General features: G+C 45.2%; 1 protein-coding gene across 6 annotated transcripts in view; it reads right to left on the bottom strand.

Moving 5' to 3' along the window:
• Positions 1-23528, bottom strand: part of rhbdf1a (rhomboid 5 homolog 1a (Drosophila)) — a 51682-nt gene extending 28154 nt beyond the window's left edge. For 4 of the 6 annotated variants that reach the window (XM_052518778.1, XM_052518776.1, XM_052518775.1 and 1 more), the window contains exon 1: positions 23170-23528. The gene's annotated coding sequence lies outside the window, so the exon portion shown is untranslated. The remainder of the gene's footprint in view (positions 1-23169) is intronic. The other 2 variants (XM_052518773.1, XM_052518774.1) reach the window with 2 other exon arrangements.
• Positions 23529-23748: the final 220 nt, after the last annotated feature.

Here is a 23748-nt window from a genome sequence, read left to right on the forward strand (position 1 = left end):
ACTGAGACCTATGAAAACCTGAAACCTTAGACAGACCTACTTACAGACCAACAGACACAGAACTGCAGACAGACAGACCTACAGTCAGCGGTGTGCTTCGGAAGCCTGTCTCCTTCTCTCTTGTCCTTCAGTCCAGTCCAAAGACAACATGGCAGCTGACTTGGCAGAGTTCTGAGGCTTGTGTCTGGGGAGGAGGATGGGAGGATGGCAGCCGCCAGCCAGATACTAGGTCTGCAGGCTCCAGGACACCCAGCATGGACACAGGCTGTGGTTATGGCAGTGATCGGGCTGCCTGCTACCACGTGGGAGTCTATAACATGGCAGTCATCTCCTCTCACCAGGATAATGAATGAGTACAGTACATTAGGCCTGCATGAAGGCCAAGGGCCTAGCTAGTATTCAGGGTCATCCATCCCAATCTGAGAGACACACTGACTGGACTTTAGAGGGAGGAAGTCCTTGAGCAATGGAGACATCATTGAGGAGAAATTATGTTGATTGAATTCTACATTTTGGACACCATCCAAGGACACAGGATTATAATTTTCCCTGACTCCTGACTCCTTGTAGTTTCAATTCACATTCCAAAAGGGTTGAAAACGCCATCTTACTGTAACGCAAGTGCCTCAACCATTTATTTAATACTATCACATTAATGCTTATTACAGCTTAATATTAGTAATTGAGTTGAAGAGACAATGAAGCCAATTATATGTGCATGGAATACTATATGTCTTATCTAAAGGTTAAAGGTTAAAACAACAAACAATTCCATGCCTGGAGATAGCAACAGTTTTCCCACCATGATAACTGCTCTCTCCGTCTGTCGGTCTGCACTCAGCATTCTTAAAGTTAACCATAGCCGCGGGAAGTCGTTTGGGGGTGGGGCTGGACAAATCTTTTTGCCCGCTCTGGCGCTGCAGATGGATATATTTTTTTATTGATACTTTTTAAATGTACGATTTTTCAGGGGGTGCTGCAGCACCGTCAACACCCCTACTTCCCACGACTGTGAGGTTAACGTGATTTAATCTGTGGGCCCTTTAAAGAGATTTGTTTTAACTTCCAGATCCACATCTGAAGAAGGAAAACACCCACTCCCATCCTTGCAACATGCACACTGCAAGATTAGCTTCCTGCTGACGCTTCAACTCCAGGCTAATGGATGTGAGAAACAAACACTTCCTACTCAACCATGAGATGCATTTACAACAAACTCGATTGACTGTGTTTTTACGTTCTGGTGTTGCTGTTGCTCTCCGTTAGAGGGTGGGTGGGAAAGACTGACAGGCAGACTAAACCCAGAGGACAGACCCGGGTCTCTCCAGGTGCAGGGTAGGACAGAGAAGTCCATGAGGCTTTCAGGTTATCAAACTGACAGCCTGGCTCAACCACAGTGTTTTACCTCCCTGGTGTGTGTGTGTGTCTCTCTCTCTCTCTCTCTCTCTCTCTCTCTCTCTCTCTCTCTCTCTCTCTCTCTCTCTCTCTCTCTCAGGTTTTTAGGCCATCTATTAATATAATGACTTGGTAAATGGGGGCCAGTCATGCATAGAAAGGCAGTGAGTTGTGACAATGGAGGACCCAGCTGTAACAGGTAAAGCTTGAAGACAAACAGTGGTGAGGAGGGCTGGGGGCTGCAAGGAGCCTTGTAGATGTGACTTCCTTCACTGCCTATTTCAGCTGCCTGTCTGAAAGGGCTTTGGTGGGCGAGTGCAGGGGTTAATTCTCATTGTTCACTTTTCAACAGGACCTAGTTCTCCTGCTGCTATCTCACAATAACGTTTCCTTAATTGATACATCCTGTCTCACGTTAACCAACATTCTAAATATAGCCCTTTTTTGATGCCTGCTAAGCAGAAACAAATGTCCCACTGAAAAATCTTCCTTTTATCTGTTTAAACTAGTAGCCCTAACATCCAGATAGGAAACACCCCTCAACATAAGATCTAATCGATATAAAATGATAACTGATCCATCCATTCCATTTTCCATGTGTACAAACTATCTGCCCTCCAGGACACCTACACCACCCGATGTCACAGGAAGGCCATAAAGATCATCAAGGACAACAACCACCCGAGCCACTGCCTGTTCACCCCGCTATCATTCAGAAGGCAAGGTCAGTACAGGTGCATCAAAGCAGGGACCGAGAAACTGAAAAACAGCTTCTATCTCAAGGCCATCAGACTGTTAAACAGCCACCACTAACATTGAGTGGCTGCTGCCAACATACTGACTCAACTCCAGCCAATTTAATAATGGAAAAATGTAAAAAATGTATCACTAGCCACTTTAAACAATGCCACTTAATATAATGTTTACATACCCTACATTACTCATCTCATATGTATATACTGTACTCTATACCATCTACTGCATATTGCCACTTTAAACAATGCCACTTTTATATATTTACATACCCTACATTACTCATCTCATATATATATATATATACTATACTCAAAAACCATCTACTGCATCTTGCCTATGCCGTTCTGTACCATCACTCATTCATATATCTTTATGTACATATTCTTCATCCCTTTACACTTGTGTGTATAAGTAAGTTGTTGTGAAAATGTTAGGTTAGATTACTTGTTGGTTATTTCTGCATTGTCGGAACTAGAAGCACAAGCATTTCGCTACACTCGCATTAACATCTGCTAACCATGTGTATGTAACAAATAAAATTGTATTTGATTTTATTAAAATTTTTCCACAATTCTTGACATTTAATCCTAGTAAAAAATCCCTGTCTTAGGTCAGTTCTTGGTGACAGGGGGCAGTATTTTCACGTCCGGATGAAATACATGCCCAAATTCAACTGCCTGCTACTCATCCCCAGAATATAAGATATGCATATTCTTAGTAGATATGGATAGAAAACATACTGACGTTTCTAAAACTGTTCGAATCATGTCTGTGAGTATAACAGAGGACAAACTCTCTTTTCAATGGGTTTTCATTGGGAATTCAGATTTCTAAGGGACCTTCTTGCAGTTCCTATCGCTTCCACTGCATGTCAACAGTCTTTAGAAATTGATTGAGGTTATTCCTTTGTGTAATGAAGAAGTACAGCCATCTTGAACGAGGGTCACTTGAAGTGTACTGTTAGATAGAGGCGCGTCACCAGAAAGCTAGTTTGTTTTCCTCCTGTATTGAACACAGATCATCCCGTATTCAATTTTATCGATTATTTCCGTTAAAAAATACCTAAAGTTGTATTACAAAAGTAGTTTTAAATGTTTTGGCAATGTTTACAGGTAACTTTTGAGATATTTTGTAGTCACGTTTCGCAAGTTGGAACCGGTGTTTTTCTGGATCAAACACGCCAAATAAATGGACATTTTGGACATATATCAACTGAATTAATCAAACAAAAGGACCATTTGTGATGTTTATGGGATATATTGGAGTGCCAACAAAAGAAGCTCGTCAAAGGTAAGGCATTATATTTTTAGTTCTGCGTTTTGTGGCCTAACCGACTTGCCAAAACTATAGTTTGTTAATAAGAAATTTGTGGGGTGGTTTAAAAACCAGTCTTAATGATTACAGCCTAAGCGTATGTAAACTTCCAACTTCAACTGTACATTTATAAAATGGGTCTTGTACAGTATGTTTCCCAAGCCCTCCATCCAGGGACAAAACCTGAATTCATAATAAGCTGTCACTGGAACATTCCATAGCAACATTCCATATGATCTTCAGTTGAACAGCCCCCCACTATCTCTCCCCCTCGAGATTGCTGGCTTAGCTGTTAGCAGGGCTGAATCATTCAAATTCCTGGAGAACATCATCTCTCACAACCTCAAGTGAGAGGACATGACCACAGCGGTCACCAAGAAGACACAACAGTCGATGTACTACCTGCGGCAGCTGAAGAAAAAAAAAATCACCCAGGCAATCCTGATCCGGTTTTACGCATCAATCGTTGAATCCATAATCACCTCCTCCATCACAGTCTGGTTTGGGTCTGCCCACTGCAAGGGCAAACTGCAACGTATTGTCTGTTCTGTATAGTGGGTCATAGGCTGCCACCTGCCCTCCAGGACAAGGAAGCATGCAGGACAGATCATCACCGACTCCTCCCACCCTGGTCTCCCCCACTCTAAAAATTCACCTCTGGCAGGCGGTTCAGGTCACTCTTGACCAAAACCTCCCACCACAAAGTTTCTTGCCCCGGACTATGGCCCTCACCAACCAGCTATCTGGCGCAAAGAGACTAAAGGACTATGGTCCTCACCAACCAGCTATCTGGCGCAAAGAGACTAAAGGACTATGGCCCTCACCAACCAGCTATCTGGCGCAAAGAGACTAAAGGACTATGGTCCTCACCAACCAGCTATCTGGCGCAAAGAAACTAAAGGACTATGGTCCTCACCAACCAGCTATCTGGCGCAAAGAGACTAAAGGACTATGGCCCTCACCAACCAGCTATCTGGCGCAAAGAGACTAAAGGACTATGGCCCTCACCAACCAGCTATCTGGCGCAAAGAGACTAAAGGACTATGGCCCTCACCAACCAGCTATCTGGCGCAAAGAGACTAAAGGACTATGGTCCTCACCAACCAGCTATCTGGCGCAAAGAGACGAAAGGACTATGGCCCTCACCAACCAGCTATCTGGCGCAAAGAGACTAAAGGACTATGGTCCTCACCAACCAGCTATCTGGCGCAAAGAGACTAAAGGACTATGGTCCTCACCAACCAGCTATCTGGCGCAAAGAGACTAAAGGACTATGGTCCTCACCAACCAGCTATCTGGCGCAAAGAGACTAAAGGACTATGGCCCTCACCAACCAGCTATCTGGCGCAAAGAGACTAAAGGACTATGGCCCTCACCAACCAGCTATCTGGCGCAAAGAGACTAAAGGACTATGGCCCTCACCAACCAGCTATCTGGCCCAAAGAGACGAAAGGACTATGGTCCTCACCAACCAGCTATCTGGCGCAAAGAGACTAAAGGACTATGGATACTAAAGGACACTCTATGCTGCACACCGCATCAAGGCATCTCTGAACTGTACATAAAATAACTGCATTATACTGCATTGCACTCTGTCCATCTCTCTGCATTTAGATATATTCATACTGATACTGTAAATTTGTACATCCACTGTATATCAACCGTATACCCAGTGTATATCAACCGTATACCCAGTGTATATCAACCATATACCCACTGTATATCAACCGTATACCCACTGTATATCAACCGTATGTATACCCACTGTATATCAACTGTATACCCACTGTATATCAACCGTATACCCACTGTATATCAACCGTATACCCACTGTATATCAACCGTATACCCACTGTATATTTATATATCTGCTCATTCTCTTATAGCGCTATGCTCACTCTACCTAATTGTATATAATGTATGTAAACTTCGTATGAAATCGGTTGCCTGTATTCTGTCTCTAAATGTTGTCTATTACTTGTAGCACCATATCACCAAGTAAAATTCTGAGTATGTGTAAATGTACCTGGTGAATAAAGGTGATTCTGATTCTGAAAGTGAGCAGCATTGCTGGAGAAAGCACATCAAGTGTAACCAGTCTGGTCAGCCAGTGACAGAGCTCCAGACAGTGCAGCTGGCTGCAGGGCAGAGCTAAGGCTGAGGAGGCAGGCTGGGTAGATGAGGGCGGCTGGGCAGAGGGAGGCAGGCTGGGTAGAGGGAGGCAGGCTGGGTAGAGGGGGCAGGCTGGGTAGATGAGGGTGGCTGGGCAGAGGGAGGCAGGCTGGGTAGAGGGAGGCAGGCTGGTTAGAGGGAGGCAGGCTGGGTAGATGAGGGTGACTGGGCAGAGGGAGGCAGGCTGGGTAGAGGGGGCAGGCTGGTTAGAGGGAGGCAGGCTGGGTAGAGGGGGGCAGGCTGGGTAGAGGGAGGCAGGCTGGGTAGAGGGAGGCAGGCTGGGTAGAGGAGGCAGGCTGGGTAGAGGGAGGCAGGCTGGGTAGAGGGGGGCAGGCTGGGTAGAGGGAGGCAGGCTAGGTAGAGGGAGGCAGGCTTGGTAGAGGGAGGCAGGCTGGGTAGAGGGGGCAAGCTGGGTAGATGAGGGCGGCTGGGCAGAGGGAGGCAGGCTGGGTAGAGGGGGGTAGGCTGGGTAGATGAGGGCGGCTGGGTAGAGGGAAGCAGGCTTGACAGAGGGAGACAGGCTTGGCAGAGAGAGACAGGCTTGGCAGAGAGAGAGGCTTGGCAGAGAGAGAGGCTTGGCAGAGGGAGACAGGCTTGGCAGAGGGAGACAGGCTTGGCAGAGGGAGGCAGGTTGGATAGATGAGGGAGGCAGGCAGGCTGGGCTGAGGGAGGCAGGCAGGCTGGGTAGATGAGGCAGGCTGGGTAGATGAAGCAGGCTGGGCAGAGGGAGGCAGGCTGGGCGTAGGGGGAAGAGGAAGAGTAACAGAACAGGCATGCTGGCGTGCAGGCTGAGGCAGGCGCCATGATGGATGATCTCATTAATCTGGGTACTGAGAAGGCTAGAAACTTCCTTCCTGAGAAACTGAACTTCCTGGCCCCAGGCTCTGGTTCCTTGCTCTCTCATTCTCTCTCGCTTCCTCTCTCTCTTCACCCAGAATGTCTCCGAATATATATTTATCTTTCTCTCATCCTCTGTTGCTGAACCTCAATCACTTTATTTTGTTTTTCTCTAAATGTCTTTGTGTGTAATTGTATTCTTCCTTCTTTTCTCTTGATGAGTGATACACTTGCTTACTCATGACCCAAGATACACTATGGAAAACTATAAGACAATGACTTAGCTTTAGTACCGCATATCATGTTCCATAACAGAATATGCACCATAAATACTGTAAGCCTGGATAAAAACAGAGATTCTCTCTGGTAATGTTGACCTTCACCATGCTGGAGTCACTAACAACAATGCAGCCTATCGATCATGGCTGCAGTAAGCCTGCCTCACTACATGTTGAAAGCAAGGCAAAACCTGATATTAAGGAAACAATGGGAGGAAAATATGCCATTGAGCAGCTCACTCTCTTACCCAAACACTGACCTCACTCCTCATATGACTCTATAGGCTTACAATGCTGCAATCTTAGGCAACAACACTCCCACAACGTCATTACTGCCAAGGAGCCCAACAAGACCTCATCCTTCAAGTGTGTTTAGATGGATAAGGAACGTGCTAAGCAATTAGAACACGCATCTGATCTGGCAATGGACCGAGATGGGAGATCTAGAGACCGTGAATCAATTGCACTTAATAACAACGGCCTCAGTGTTGTGTAACACCTGATCCATCTGAGGCCCATCTGGGCATTTATTACAGCATGGTGCTGCTTTTGGTCTTTAAATAGCGCACACACACACACACACACGCACGCACACACACACACACACACACACACACACACACACACACACACGCATGCGCACATGCACGCGCACACACACACACACACACACACACGCACACACACACACACACACCACTGTCAAGCGAGATGAATTAAGAAGCTGTCAGAACCGGTAAAGCTGCAGTGTGTTAGTGTTTGGAGCCTGTGGATGACTTCTGAAACAGACGCAGATTAAAGGACTAAGAATATCAACACAGCGTTCGTGTTGGAGGAGCGACAGGAAGACCAGGTGACCACGCTGATTGTGGAAGCAGAGTTAGGACACAGACGAGAGTTGCCTCTGTGATATAACCACGGGTGTAAACGCAACTCTCTGTTTCTCTTTCCCTCTTTCCCTCCCTCACACCGTCTCCCGGATGACTAACAAAGCAGTGTGACTCGAAACCATGTGGTTTCCATGAACATGGCGCCGGGATGACAAGGGGATTTTCACCAGGGTTTTCTAGGGGAAAAGGAAGGAGGGTCCAGCTCCGGTTCCTCTCCTCAGTCTGGGCGTATGGCCTGGCGGTATGCTCCTCTTACATGGAAGGAAATACTCCACATAGCTGCAGACCAGACCAGGGTAGCGGAGGCCAAGGAGCCGCCCTGTGTCCGGCCCGCTCCGCACCATTCAGATTCAGTGTCTAGCCTGAGGCAAACCGACACAGTGTGACAGGCTGTCACCCCGAAACATCCCCGTCTGACGTTAAAACACAAACTCAACAGGAATACCCTCTGCAGCTGACCCAGGGATCCAGTGTCATGGCTGAGGAGGGGCCAGAGGGGGGACTGGCATGACAGGCCTATCTGCTGGAACCTCATTCCATTCCCCATGTTTGCCCACTCAGACACCCGGGTTGTCTCGCCCTACCGTCTGGGAAAACACACTCACGCACGCTCATACACACACACACACACACCACAGGGGGATTTTACAGTGCAAAGTCAACACTTGGAAGTGAGTGGCTTGTGGCTTTCAATCCAAAGTGAGTGTGAACGTGCTACATACGGTGCATGGGGAAAAACCTCTGCTACTGCTGTCCAAACAGTATTGACTGCATGCTAAGATCTAGTGCCAGAGGTACTATGTATGAGAGGATAAGTAAGTCTCTGACGCTGGTCTGTGTGCATACAGTCTATTTATAGAACTTCAATGGCCAACGTCCTGCTGGAGATAGACTACAGACAAGCTTACATAATGGCAGACATGCTAGATATCAAGGCAGTAGCAAGTACTGTAGGATGATATAACGGCTACTGCTACTACTGTAACTGGCAAAATGATGGCCGCTTCTTTTTAACATCTCACTAGTGACTTCACAGTACGATGTGCACTGTACTGTACAGTGACAGCAGACAACATCCCAATGAATACATTGAGAAAACAGTGCATATATCTTCCTCTGCAAATCAAGGTGAAAAAAGGGTGAGATGTGTTTTATATCAGGGAGAGGAATTAGCCCTGAATTGCAACGTCTACTGATTCAGTTCACTTGAAGTTGAGTAAGTTCTGTCCAGGCAAAACGGTTTTTCCACTTTTCTTTAGGGGGTGAAATATTATTGCAAGGGTGGATAATTCTACGGATAAATTATTAAGCCATCCTACACTTGTGAATAATTCACTGTGTATTTCCCATTGGAGCTGGCATGGCATGGCATGGCATGGCATGGCATGGCATGGCATGGCATGGCATGGCATGGCATGGCATGGCATGGCATGGCATGGCATGGCATGGCACTCACTCACTCACTCACTCACTCACTCACTCACTCACTCACACACTCACACACTCACACACACACACACACACACACACACACACACACACACACACACACACACACACACACACACAGAGAGAGAGAGCAACAGAGACAGAGAGAGAGAGAGAGAGAACCACTTGGCCCATAGCACTCTGTGACTACACTAGTACACTTACTGTCTCTTTCCTCAAAACTCTTAGCGTGCCCCTCTTAGCGTGCCCCTCTTAGCGTGCCCCTCTTAGAGCAACTCTTTAACATGCCCCTCTTAGCTCAACTCTCTACTGTGCCCCCCTTTTCTCAACTCTCTAATGTGTCCATTTTACTGAAGCTCCACTCCTGAAACACAGCAGCACTTGAGATGGTTGGTGCATATCTTTACTCTGGTGGAAAAACCAGCCTCCCTGTAAATCTGTATCTTTTCTGGACACATGCCAGTGTTTGTACATCTCATATAAAGAGAGACGACTCTAAACTTGCCTCGTGGGCCAGATGCCTTATACTATTCTAAGACAAGTCAATGTAATTTGATTTAACACAATCAAATACTGTGTCTTCTTGTGCGTGGACAGTGATTACATCAGCTGACTCTTAGGGCACACACACACACACACACACACACACACACACACACACACACACACACACACACACACACACACACACACACACACACACACACACACACACACACACACACACACACACACACACACACACACACCTCCTCAACTCTGAGATGTGGTGGGAATAGAGAGGGTGTTTCAGCCTAGCCTGAAGTCCCTGAGACTGCTGCTATCATGCCAGGGTCCCAGACGGTACTTCTTCGCATGAAAACTCTCCTTATCTCCCCCAGCAGGCAACCCAGTGTGCCCACGCAGGAAAGCCTGTCACCTGGGGAGAGAGTGGGAGTAGAGATCCACCTAGAACCAGGGCCCCTCTGACATCCACCCCCCAGACCACTGCAGGGTGTGACCATGACAACAGCTTCTCCATGTAGCCTGTATAACAGCCTTGATACAGGTATATCTATGAGTTTCCAGTGTTTAACAGCCTGGAGATGGGTAGGAATGCTGTGGGGACAAAGAGCAGAGTAAAGGATGGAGATAATAAAATGAACATGAGCATGACACTCACAAGGACGTGACCTCATCTTACATGACATCAATTTAAGGAGAACTAGGAGATCTGGGTCAAAGGTTAAAAACACAGAGGTGGCGGGTGATTGGACAATTTCAACCATGACCATTTATCAACATGAACCTTTTAAGCTGGGTTGGTTTAACTGAGGTTGAGGGGAACAGTAGAACAATGCTGACACCATCTTCTGTCAAACTTCTACATAACAATAACAACATACCTTGTTACTCAAAATGCCAAAAGGGTTATCCAAGTAATAACATTACTCAATATTTCATGATATATTCATCTGACACTTTTACACTCCATAATAAATCACAGCAATTACATGTGTATAAATAAAATACTGTCTCTCTGCTTTCTGCACTGACAGTTAACAGCCAAGAGATAAGATAATTGTTTCCATGACCTAATCACAAATTCAAAACACTACTGTGAAACCGGCCTGACAGGGCAAGGGAAACCACTGGGTGAGCCACAGTATGCAAATCTGAAACAGCCCTCTCTCTCTCTCTCTCTCTCTCCATAATCAGTCAATCAATAACGTTAGCATTTGACTTAGTGACCGGATTTTAGCGTGTTTGACCTCCTGACCTCTCACCGTTGGATATAGAAGTGTCTGTATGGATTTACATCCTCTTGAGAGACTGGGCAGCTTTAACAAAACAAAGGAAAACAAACTCAAAGCAGAATGTCTCTCCTCCACTACTACCCCCCGTAGAGAGGCTCCCAGAGGCATCCCCAAACTAGCTAAACAAGCGCCTTATTGCCTGTAGAAAGCAGTCAGAAGCTGCCCTTCCTGTTAGCCAAGTGAGCTAAGAGGGGACTCAGCAGCAGCATGACCACATGTGATCCCCATCTAAATAGTTTCCAGCATGATATCAGCCTGAATCGCTCCCGCCTACAAAAGGCTGCATTGTGTGCTGGGCATCAGGCTGATGATGCGCATGGGGCTGAAGGAGGGTCATTGTTGTGGAGGATGATCCAAAATTCCTCCTCAACGTGAGAGAAGGAAGGGGACAACCAGGCTGACTGAAGGATTCATTCCTTTATCGATTAAAACTGGGGTGTCAGCAAGTTCTGTGTTTAGCTAATGACTTACTGTGTGCATGGAGTTCGTTAACCCCATCATGGTTAGGAGGGCGTAAATGTGGACAGATTCCTGTATCGGACAGACAGCGTATCTTGTTATGAAGTCCTTCAGACGGTGTATTCTGGAGGTGATACGGCCTGTCACCACCATATTACTCACTGTGGGCACTCCTAGGTTTAATTCCACGCTCTGGCCAATCAACACGAGTAAAAATACTTCACAAAGAGACACCATCAACTGTGTGACCTCACATCCTCCCTAAAAGACCACCAGCATGGAGAGGTCAGATGACTGCTTATTTAAGATGTGCTGGTAGGAAGTGGGGAGGAGAGGAGGAGCTGAAGAGACCTCTGAATGGGAAAGCAGAAAACACACTGCTCTCTGGGAGGCTTCTCCACAACGTCCACTGCGCACAGCCACAACACACACACTAATCAATTTCATCCCATCACTGGCCATGAGGCATCCCTCCCCTCCAAATACCACAGTAGAGAACAATAGCCACCCCTCCCTCCTCCCTCTGTCCTGTCCAGTCAGCCCCCTCTGGCATCTCCATTCAGTATGAAATCTAAGCTGTTGTCTCTATTGAGGAGAGCAGACGAAGCGTGGCCTGTTGCTCTGGGACAAAGGAATTAGCCAGACTACACTGAGATTTAGCCAGGGGAGAGAATGGGCATTTGGCCTGTCTAAATCAGCCCTCTGATCTCCAATCAAAGCCAATGAGGTCAAACTTCCTGATAAACTGGCCAGGGAGGGACTGGCAGGAACACCCACCCTCTGTCTGTATGTCTGCTGGGGTGAGGGATTAACTGACACACCATCAGACCTGGGTCCAAACAGTATTTGTTTACTAAACTCAGGTTTAGTCTTTGAATACTATTTGAACCCAGGTCTGACAAACCGCCAGATAAAATGAGCTTCACCATTATGTACTAAAAACATATACTGAAAGGTTCATTTAATGACATTCACAATCCATGGATTCATTCATTTATTCATTTACTACTAAAACGTTCTTTCATATATTATATAAAAATGTTCACTACTTGGTAATTCGTTTTTTTCAGAGGGGAATTCTACAGTGATTGTAATATGATTCAAAGCTTCTTTAAATCCCTTCATACAGATTTGCTTGACCTTTATGGTTAATTAAGAATTCTCTATATCTTTCATTCGTTTTGGGTTTGGAGTGAGTCAAATATGTATTGAAGATTACAGAACTCTTCACAGTATCACTTCCCTAAACCAAGAACATTCTTGTATGGAAGGAAGTGACCTCAACTGGTTTAGTAGACGGGCGGTTTCTGGTGAAACGTGTACACAAGTGAGAAATAACACACAGAATACACACAAGCAGATCGAAGGAATTGATTTCCCGACCAGCATCACAACAAACAGGGTCTGAGGCCTAATACCTGCTATGACCAGTCGTAATATTAAGACTGGGGGCTTCCTCTGGGATGTTACAGCTAGTGATCGGGGCAGAGCACTCACTGTTAGTGCTTGAACAGAGGACAGGCAGGGCATGGGAGGGTGGTCTTAAAGCCAAGTGACAGGGGATGGAATGTCCCAGAGCATGTGACACGTGCCATCTTTCAGCTGTAACCCACATCACAGCAGGGGCCATAGATGAACCACTGCTGCTGTGTTGTACCTGTCTCCATATAGCAACAAGGCAATTCAGCAATGGGGGCAACAATCTAAGGTCTCAATCTAATCAACACATATACAGTCACTTACACATTAGCTGTTGAGGATGTGTACTATGGATATTTAATCTTCTACACAGAGTGACTCCAACCAGACAAACCCATTTACCTTTGACATATACACTACCAGTCACAAGTTTTAGAACACCTACTCATTCAAGGGTTTTTCTTAATGTTTTACTATTTTCTACACTGTAGAATAATAGTGAAGACATAAACTATGAAATCACACATATGGAATCATGTAGTAACCCAAAAAGTGTTAAACAAATCTAAATATATTTTACATTTGAGATTCTTCAAATAGCCACCCTTCGCCTTGATGACAGCTTTGCACACTCTTGACATTCTCTCAACCAGCTTCATGAGGTAGACACCTGGAATGCATTTCAATTATGCCTTCTTAAAAGTTAATTTTGTGGAAATTCTTAATGTGTTTGAGCCAATCAGTTGTGTTGTGACAAGGTAGGGGTGGTATACAGAAGATAGCCCTATTTGGTAAAAGACCAAGTCCATATTATGGCAATAACAGCTCAAACAAGCAAAAAGAACTGACAGTCTATCATTACTTTAAGACATGAAGGTACATCAATACAGAACATTTGTGCAGCCGCAAAAAAAACACCAAGCGCTATGATGAAACTGGCTCTCATGAGGACCGCCACAGGAATGGAAAACACAGAGTAACCTCTGCTGCAGAGGATAGGTTCATTAGAGTTACTTGCCTCAGAAATTGCAGCCCAAATAAATGCTTCACAGAGTTCAAGTAACAGACACATCTCAACATCAACTGTTCAGAGGAGACTGCATGAGTCAGGCCTTCATGGTCAAATTGCTGCAAAGATACCACTACTAAAGGACACCAATAAGAAGAAGAGACTTGCTTGGGCCAAGAAACACGAGCAATGGACATTAGACCGGTGGAAATTTGTCCTTTGGTCTGGAGTCCAAATTGGAGATTTTTGCCGTGTCTTTGTGAGATGAGCGTGGGTGAAAATGTAATCTCCACATGTGTATTTACCACCATAAATCATGTAGGAGGAGGTGTTATGGTGTGGGTGTGCTTTGCTGGTGGCGATGTCTGCGATTTATTTAGAATTCAAGGCACATTTAACCAGCATGGCTACCACAGCATTCTGCAGTGATACGCCATCCCATCTGGTTGGGCTTAGTGGGACTATCATTATTTTTCAACAGGACAATGACCCAACACACCACCAGGCTGTGTAAGAGCTATTTTAGCAAGAAGGAGAGAGACGGAGTACTGCATTAGATGACCTGGCCTCCACAATCCCCCTACCTCAACCCAATTGAGATGGTTTGGATGTGTCGGACCGTAGAGTGAAGGAAAAGCAGCCAACAAGACTGTTGGAAAAGCATTCCAAGTGAAGCTGGTTGAGAGAATGCCAAGAGTGTGCAAAGCTGTCATCAAGGCGAAGGGTGGCTATTTGAAGAATCTCAAATATAAAATATATTTTGATTTGTTTAACACTTTTTGGGTTACAGCATGATTCCATATGTGTGATTTCATAGTTTATGTCTTCACTATTATTCTACAATGTAGAAAATAGTAAAAAATTAAGAAAAACCCTTGAATGAGTAGGTGTTCTAAATCTTGTGACTGGTAGTGTATATATATATCCCTCCGGTGTTATGTCTCTCTGTCTGTCCCAGACAAAACAGGGTGATTTTCATATCCCTCCAACGTTTAAATCCCTTTCATCTGTAATACATCGCAGATATCCAGGGAGATAAGAGGATAAAAGCGGAACAGGTGAGACTCATCAATATAGTCAAAACCAAAGGTAGAAAGAGGAAGTGATGTTCTTCCTGTGGTTGAGTCTTCGAGGTGTATCGCTGTTGCCATGCGGTGTAGTAAGACAGGTGCTCCACTTCCACCTTGAACCTTGTGCACTGATTCCCACAGCCAGGCAGCCAGCCAGGCAGCCAGCCACCCAGACTGCCTGTTTACAAGTCCCCACATTCCCACATTCAACATGTACGCTCTGCCCAAACTAGTTGTTGTGTGTGAAAAAAAGCAGCACTCAACTATACTGATGCTATGCTGATATGAGCTTTTTCTCTGAACTTCCGACCCTTATAGAGTAAACCTCTAGGCCCGGAGTTCATGACGGTTTCTTATTAAAGCCTCTACTAAAATAAGGAACATTATTGTGGTCCTGTGTAACTTTGTATAAATAGAGATATATAGCGCAAGTGAGTATTTTTGTGCTTGATACACTCTATCATAGTCTCCTGAGCACCTTCAACAGACTGTGAAAATAAGATACAAACGTTACAATGACAATGTCGATGCGGTTTAGGTGCTATGTCTGTATTTCATATCACTCAGTATTTAATATGTGCACCGTATTAGATGAAGAGGAAAAATGTAAGTTAATCATCTCTGTTTTAGTGATTTAAAAAATGTAGCTACATTTGGCCATTCTCTCAGCTCTCCCATGCCCTGGAATCTCCCCCACTCCCACACAAACACAACCTTTGATTGACCTGTTTCAGACAAGTCCCTCACCTGTGTCTTTACATGGTATTCCCTAATCTAACAAGGTGCCAAAGGATTCTCTATGATTAAGTCATTTCTGAGGAAGTGAAGCTGGCCCTGGGGGATCATCAGAAGGGAGGCCAGCCAGGGTTCAGGTCTGAGGGGTCGGGGAGAGAGAGCAGGGAGGATGGGCCTGCTGCAGCCAGCTGTGCTGCACAGAGAGTCATGGAAACTCCCAAACACAGGCACAGGAAGGCTGGCTCTAGGGCTGGGACAGACCCTATGGGAGATACAGTAGGCTGGGGGAGGTCTCCTCGGTCCTCACCCTGTAGATTGGGCTGAGGAAAACACAGACTCCTCCACAGAGATGAGCTCAATGTTTTGACAGGGGAAAGAAGGGGGGACAAGGGATGACGGATATCCCAGCTTCCCAGGTGTGCTCGTCATTGTGAGATAATCCAAATAAACCCCTAAGGTAACAGGTTATGTTATGAATGAGTGATTACGAGAGACCATATAGAGTGGTGGTGATGAGTGTGCAGAACCAATGAGTGTACAGCAGCAGAACCAACTTGACTCACTGTATCTGGGCTACGTCCCCAGACTGAAGAACCTGACAGACTCTATTCATTTATTTATTTTTCTGTTGAATCGCTGTTCTACATGCAAATGTCCTTCACCACTGTGCTCCCAACCAGAAGAATCCAGAAGACGGCTTCATTATTGCAGTGAGTGATGTGGGTGGCAACACTGGCACCACTGGTAGGCTTTACATCATCTTCCTGGCACAAGGCAATGCCAAGCACAACCACTGACAACTGGCCAATCGATGGGAGAGTTGGCATGGTTCTGAAGTGTAGCACAGGCAGCAGAGAGGAACAGGAGAGCAAACTAACGGAAAGGACCAACAGAATTATACGATGACGTCATCAGCAATTTCAGTCATTGTGACACAAAGATCTTAAAACACAACCGAACAGTTCAACTGCAGAACCTTTCCAAGTTGTCTCCCTGTCAGTTATCATTAGTCATTCCTGGATCCACCTCCTCCCAGAGGACCAGGCAAGGCCAAGTCACAGAGCTGTTCCAAAAGCACACCCTCGTTTCTTGGAAACTCCATTACAGAGTGAGTTGGGCCCAAGGTATGTGATGGAGGTGGTGGTGTGGACTGATGATGGAGACTGACCAGATATTACTGTGTATGACTCCGTGTGCTCTTCCATTCAGGGGAACAGTCTACATGAGTTTACCGCTGTGATACACCAAGAGGATACGCAGTCCCTAGGGCAGGGTTTCCCAACTAAGCAAAAATGTAGTTTTTGCTGTTGGACATAAAATACTGTAAAAACACCAGCAAATCAGCTCCAAGTGATCTTCATTATGGAAATATGTTCCACAGTATTCCCACGTACAGTAGAGAGTAATACAGTCCCCTCTGAAATGATTGGGACAGTGAAGCATTTTTCCTTCTTTGAATCTGTACTCCAGCACTTTGGATTTGAAATGATACAATGACTATAAGGTTAAAGTGCAGACTGTCAGCTTTCATTTGAGGGTATTTTTATCCATATCAGGTAAACAATTATAATAGCACTTTTTGTACACAGTCCTCCCATTTTAGGAGACCAAAAGTATTGGGACAAATTCACTTATATGTGTATTAAAGTAGTCAAAAGTTTAGTATTCGGTCCCATATTCCTAGAACACAATGACTACATCAAGCTTGTGACTCTACAAACTTGCTGGATGCATTTGCAGTTAGTTTTGGTTGTGTTTCAGATTATTTTGTGCCCAATAGAAATGAATGGTAAATAATGGATTGTGTCATTTTGGAGTCACTTTTATTGTAAATAAGAATAGAATATGTTTCTAAACACTTCTACATTAATGTTGTATCTACCATGATTACGGATAGTCCTGAATGTATTGTGAATAATGATGAGTGAGAAAGTTACAGATACACAAATATCATACCCCTGCAAAAATACTAACCTCCCGTATTATTGTAATGGTGAGAGGTTAGCATGTCTTAGGGGTATGATATTTCTGCGTCTGGAACTTTCTAACTCAACTTGTTCACAATAGTGACACTCATTGTCATTGTATCACTTTTGTTTGGGCTTCTTCCGGTCAATTTGCAGTCTACAAATTATTTGTAATTATGTTACGGCCCCCTGACCACCCGCATGAAAAACATTGTCCCGTGACTGAACCTAGTTGATGATCCCTACACTAGGGGCTGAAGGCTTGCTGGGCCAAAGATAGCAGGCCGCCCTATTTAAAAAATGTGCTCTCAACTGTAACAGTCCTGGGATAGTAACTATAATTGTCCCTCTCCAATCCTTGTGTCTGTCTGGCCATTCAGTCTTTTAAAGAGATAGTGTGTGTAGTAAGCCAACACTATGGACAGTCTGACAGTAGAGACCTGTGCTAATGGGCTCGAACTGAAAACTGAAGAACAAAGATTTCTCTTGGGGATTTTGCAATAATGGAATGGACTTTGTTGGTGCAAATGAGAACGCTCACTTCCTAGCAAAAAGGTTGAGGAAAAGTGCTGAATGTGGTATATGTTATTTTTAGTCCTGCACTCAAGATTCCTGTCGAAAAAGAACAAGACTGACAATAGTTCCACAAACTGTCCACTTGACAACCATTTAAAAAATTAAGCCTATATTACATCTGTTTTGAGTGGCAGGATCTGAATTGGACTAGAGATTCTGACTTGTTGTGTAAACTCTGTGTTATGAGATACTACACAGGTCAGGATCTGAATTGGACTAGAGATTCTGACTTGTTGTGTAAACTCTGTGTTATGAGATACTACACAGGTCAGGATCTGAATTGGACTAGAGATTCTGACTTGTTGTGTAAACTCTGTGTTATGAGATACTACAGGATAAGCACTATCCACATGCCAACAACTATGGAACAATACGTTCCTATGGACCCCTATTTTTTATCTGTGAAAAAGAAAAACACGCAAGATCAAAATACACAGAGCAGTTCCTCCTCCTTGGAGCTCTGGTCTGCTTGGTAGGAGCACCCACAACATTCCCATAGTCCTGAGAATGACGAGAGCCGCCGGGTAAACCAGTCTCAGACCAGATGCCACCCCATTGAGAACAACAACCAATGGAATCCATAAAAACCCCCAGCAGCAAGAATCATGCCCTAAATATAATCTCATCAGACTAAGCCCCACCTAAAATCAGCTTTAAACAAATAATAACATAAAACAATCTATATTAATCCCTACATTCAGTTAAAGGAAGTTCACATTCTGCCCTGTAGTCATAACAGGAAACATGGGTATTTGAGTTTCTTGGGATTCCTGACTGTGGATCCCAACATAGGCCATGGCTGAGTTTTGATAGATGAGGTGGTAACATGGGGACTAAGAGAGAGAGAGAGGAGCAGGCAGAATGGCTTGCTGGCAGACAGAGCCGTGGAGACCAGAGGTAGACCTGAAATAGCATCACAGCATTACATCACATCTGACTGAGTTTGTAGTCCTGTCTGTCGGCCGGGCCTACCCTCTGCAGCACAGGCCCTACATGCGACCTCCAAGATGTAATGGGAGGGTTACAGTTAGCTGCTTCACGGCTGCTTTCCTGGGACACATAATCAAGGCCTGAACACTGACAGGAAACTCACAGACCAAAGCAATGTTCCATTTATTCATACACGGGCAAACTCAAGACACTCGAGGGAGGACGATTGTGAATACAAACAAGTAGCCTCCATGACCACGCCAACTCCTCACACAACACAAAATGGTGGGGGATTGGTTTTGATAAGGCTTTTTCATTGTGACTGTTGGGAACTAATGTGAAGGTTTCTGTTTTCGCTTGCAAGGCGTTCAGTGTCTGACAGCATGAGGAAAACATCTTCCTGTTCACAAGTATTCCACATAAAGCGTAATCACCATGGCATATTCTCCACGGTTCATAGATTGGCAGATTGACGTGACAAATCATTTTTGCAACGTCTGAAAAGAGTGGTCTGTTTTTGCTTATCAACAATTCCTGAAGCCTTGACACAATCTGACACAAACCCCAGACCGACTACAAGCACATCAAAGTTATTGACGGTAGTGGTTGAGCAAGCACCAATGGGGCCCAGACCAAAGAGAGCGCATAGGCAGTAAATTGTTCTTCTCTCGCCATTATTCTTCAGTGAAACTATACCTGCCATGCTTGTAAAGCACCGTCCATCTGTCTGTCGTGGTGGGAACACTCTCAACTGATCTGCTTGGAACACCCAGCTTATTGTTACGAAAGCTGCTGACCAAGTTGGTTGACATGTTTAACTGCAAGACAAGAGATACCGTTGCTTTGCCTTATATTTTACAACTACAAGCATGCTTCCACAAACTGAGGAATCCTCATTTGAGATGTGGATACACATAACTCAGATTGTTGGGTGTGTGAGTCACGTTGAGAGTTCCGTGTTAGGGCCTCCCGGGTGGCGCAGTGGTTAAGAGCGCTGTACTGCAGCGCCAGCTGTGCCATCAGAGACTCTGGGTTCGCACCCAGGCTCTGTTGTAACCGGCCGTGACCGGGAGGTCCGTGGGGCGACGCACAATTGGCCTAGCGTCGTCCGGGTTAGGGAGGGCTTGGCCGGTAGGGATGTCCTTGTCTGATCGCGCACCAGCGACTCCTGTGGCGGGCCAGGCGCAGTGCGCGCTAACCAAGGTTGCCAGTGTTTCCTCCGACACATTGGTGTGGCTGGCTTCCGGGTTGGATGGTGCTGTGTTAAGAAGCAGTGCAGCTTGGTTGGGTTGTGTATCGGAGGACGCATGACTTTCAACCTTCGTCTCTCCCGAGCCTGTACGCGAGTTGTAGCGATGAGACAAGATAGTAGCTACTAAAAACAATTGGATACCACGAAATTGGGGAGAAAAAGGGGTAAATAAATAAAAAATGTAAAAGAGTTAGGATTTAGCCCACACATTAAACCCTTTTCAAACACTGATATGCCTGTGGTAGAAAATGTATTCTCTTCAACAATTGATATTACTTTGATTAATACTAACACTAGAATTACTAATAAGATCAATCCTATGTCATTTCACGCCACATGACATAGCAAGGCCTTTTGAAGCCGCAGCAGGCAGCCTGGGGTGATTTAGAGAAGCATGTGCTCAGCACACAGGCACGCACACACACGTGCACATGCACACAAAAAGAGAACAAGAGAGAGACAGAGAGAGAGAGACAGAGAGAGGGGGAGAGAGAGACAGACAGAGAGACAGAGGGAGGGGGAGGGGGAGAGAGAGAAAGACAGAGAGAGAGAGAGAGAGAGAGAGAGAGGAGGGGAGAGAGAGAGAGAGAGAGAGACAGAGAGAGAGAGAGAGAGAGAGAGACAGAGAGAGAGAGACAGAGAGAGAGAGAGACAGAGAGACAGAGACAGAGGGAGGGGGAGAGAGAGAGAGACAGAGACAGAGGGAGGGGGAGAGAGAGGGGGAGAGAGAGTGAACTGTTCAGAGACTAGGGTAAATACCTGAAGGCCATGGGAGAGAACAACATAGTTTCATAACAAGACAGGCTGGTCTTTAGACTAGATGTAACATAGTAAACATATGATATGTTATGTTTGGTATGGTTACATTAGACAGAAGTTACGAAAAGAGGGTGGTTGGTCGGCGGTGGGTAGGTGGGCCCAAAGGTTGCGTGTTGGTAACAAATTTGTAACATATTGTACGTTTTGCAAATTCGTAAAATATTGTACAAAATGGATGATGGACATACACAAATGAATACATACCATACGAAGGGTAACATATCATACTAAATAGAGTGTCTTGGGTAACGTACATAGTCATACGACATGCTCAGAGACCCCGTTAAACAAGAAGATCCTTCCAGGAAATATGCAATTGCTTAAGGGGCTGCATCATCTCATTGACTGGACGGAGCAGCAGTGGGCCTGGCATGACACATCCACATCTGAAGACGGGTCAGCTTTTCAATCAGTCATCATGGGGTGATTCGAACAAACACCTACACAGAACACAACCTCATGGCTGCCTTAGAAGGCCTTAAATATAATAGAGATGCATGCATGCTGTCATGCTAGTGTCCTTCACCCTAAATATGAAAAAAAATACCAAAACAAGTCTGGCACAGACTGGTGGGTTCAGAACAGGACTCCTGAGGGTGAGACCGGTTCAACCCAGTAGCCCAAGTGAAAACAACACCACATGGAGAGAGAGTGAGTGAGTGTTGCACACTTAGCAAGACTGACTGATAGATAGACAGATACTGCACCATGACTCATGTGGGCATGACTACAGTCCAGTGTGTCCTCTCAGCAGCTCCCTGCTACACCCACATACCAACCAACCAACCAACCAACACAGGCCTGGCTAGCCCATTCCCACCTGCTCCATTCAATGCCAGCTCCAGAACCCCTAGGTTTTTTTAAGGAATACGCTCTCTCGATTGTACGGCACACAAATGCCACACACCTTCCTCCACACATGCCTCACACTGTACACACACAGACAACACCCCCCCCCCCACACACACACACACACACCCCAGGCTCTTCCTCAGAGAAACGTTCCCTGTACCTCCATTCCAGTTGGAACAGTAAGTGAGGATGAACATGACCCGTCACTACCACACATCACGGTGCATCTGTGTCATGACATCAGCCCTCATGATGATCCTCTGGATGCTATCATGTTTCAGCAGGCCATGTGCTGCCTGCCTGGCCTGCTGCTCCTCTCACTTTGACAAAATAACATTTGAATACATCTCTCATCCCTGTTGCAGACATGGGGCTATAGTGCAGTCTCCATTGATCAGGTAGCACAGTGGAGTTTAAACAGTGGCATTGCATTCATGACATGTATGAAAATGTTAACAAGCAATCAATTACCTAATAATTACTATCAATAGTTCATAACATAATATTGATAATGGTCGACATGAACAATCGTTGAAGTACAAGGTGAAAGAGTACAGTCATAATAATTGTATTCCAATGATTTTGCGTAGAAAACACCTGAACCCACTTATTCCAGGAGAAACATTATCAGAGGAGATCTGTTACATTCATCACCTGACAAAATACCTCAGGTGTAAGCCTGCGTAATAGCAGTCATATTATGTAGTAATACCTTGCTATGTGCTCCTTTACAGACCGGGTGTGCTCCTGTGCTACAAATGAACATGCCGGGCTGTCGTGAAGCCTAAAGGCGCTCGCGGAAATATCAAACATTTATAGAATAGAAGCACTGGTATTGAGGTGATGACAAGCTGTCATTCACAATCACAAATATGCAAAACGAAAGAAAGGTCTAATATTGTATAGCGATACACGTAGATCTGTGCAACCTACAGCACACATGCATGTGAACCAGGAAATTCAAAACAGGTTCCAATATCAAATAGTACAATTCGTTCGATACATTCCCTTTGGCTCGTGTGAGTAGGCTATCGATCCCGGTGTAGGCTATCGAACATACATGCGCACACGAGACAGAGGGACAGATCGTTTATTCAGGATCGTCTTCTTAACATTCTATTTCTGATGTTTTCTATCGTATATAGCCTAGCACTCTAAACCCAGCCTATTCATGTAGTATAAAAATAAACTTACCCTTATCAAAATCAAATCCTATGTTTTCCGGTGTAGAGAAAAAAATCTGGTTGTAAAGATTTCAGATCACAGATCCCAGTTACTGAAATGTGATGTGGTGTCACTTCATTCTGAGAAGGAAAAATTATAATTTATTTCGAGTCAAACAAGAGTCCAATTCTATATCCTGGAACTAGCCACAAAACGTTAAGACATTCTCAGATATGTCTATTGGGCTCCTATTTTCACAGGCAGTGTCCAGCGCATTCCCACACCTCAAGGCTCAACAAGGGTAAGTTTTCTTCGGCCGGTAATTCAGTTTCACCGACCGAGAACCCCGCCCTTGTGCATCGGACAAGACTGTCAAACCCACCAGCCAATCGGTTTACATGGGCAGCCACTGCCGCGCTCGGCGCTAACCGGCTGACGGGTGTGACTAAGCAAGAAGAGATCAGGTTTCAAAAATATTAAAGAGACAGGATCATAACAAATAATGTATGCTCTCATTTGGCACTTCCCAGACATTGGCCTATCCAGGGAAATCATATGACATGACATCATAGGACATACCTGACCAGCCGTGATCAATAAATAGTTGAT

The sequence above is a fragment of the Oncorhynchus keta genome, chromosome 5 (genome assembly GCF_023373465.1).
Source record: "Oncorhynchus keta strain PuntledgeMale-10-30-2019 chromosome 5, Oket_V2, whole genome shotgun sequence".
NCBI classification, from domain to species: Eukaryota; Metazoa; Chordata; class Actinopteri; order Salmoniformes; family Salmonidae; genus Oncorhynchus; species Oncorhynchus keta.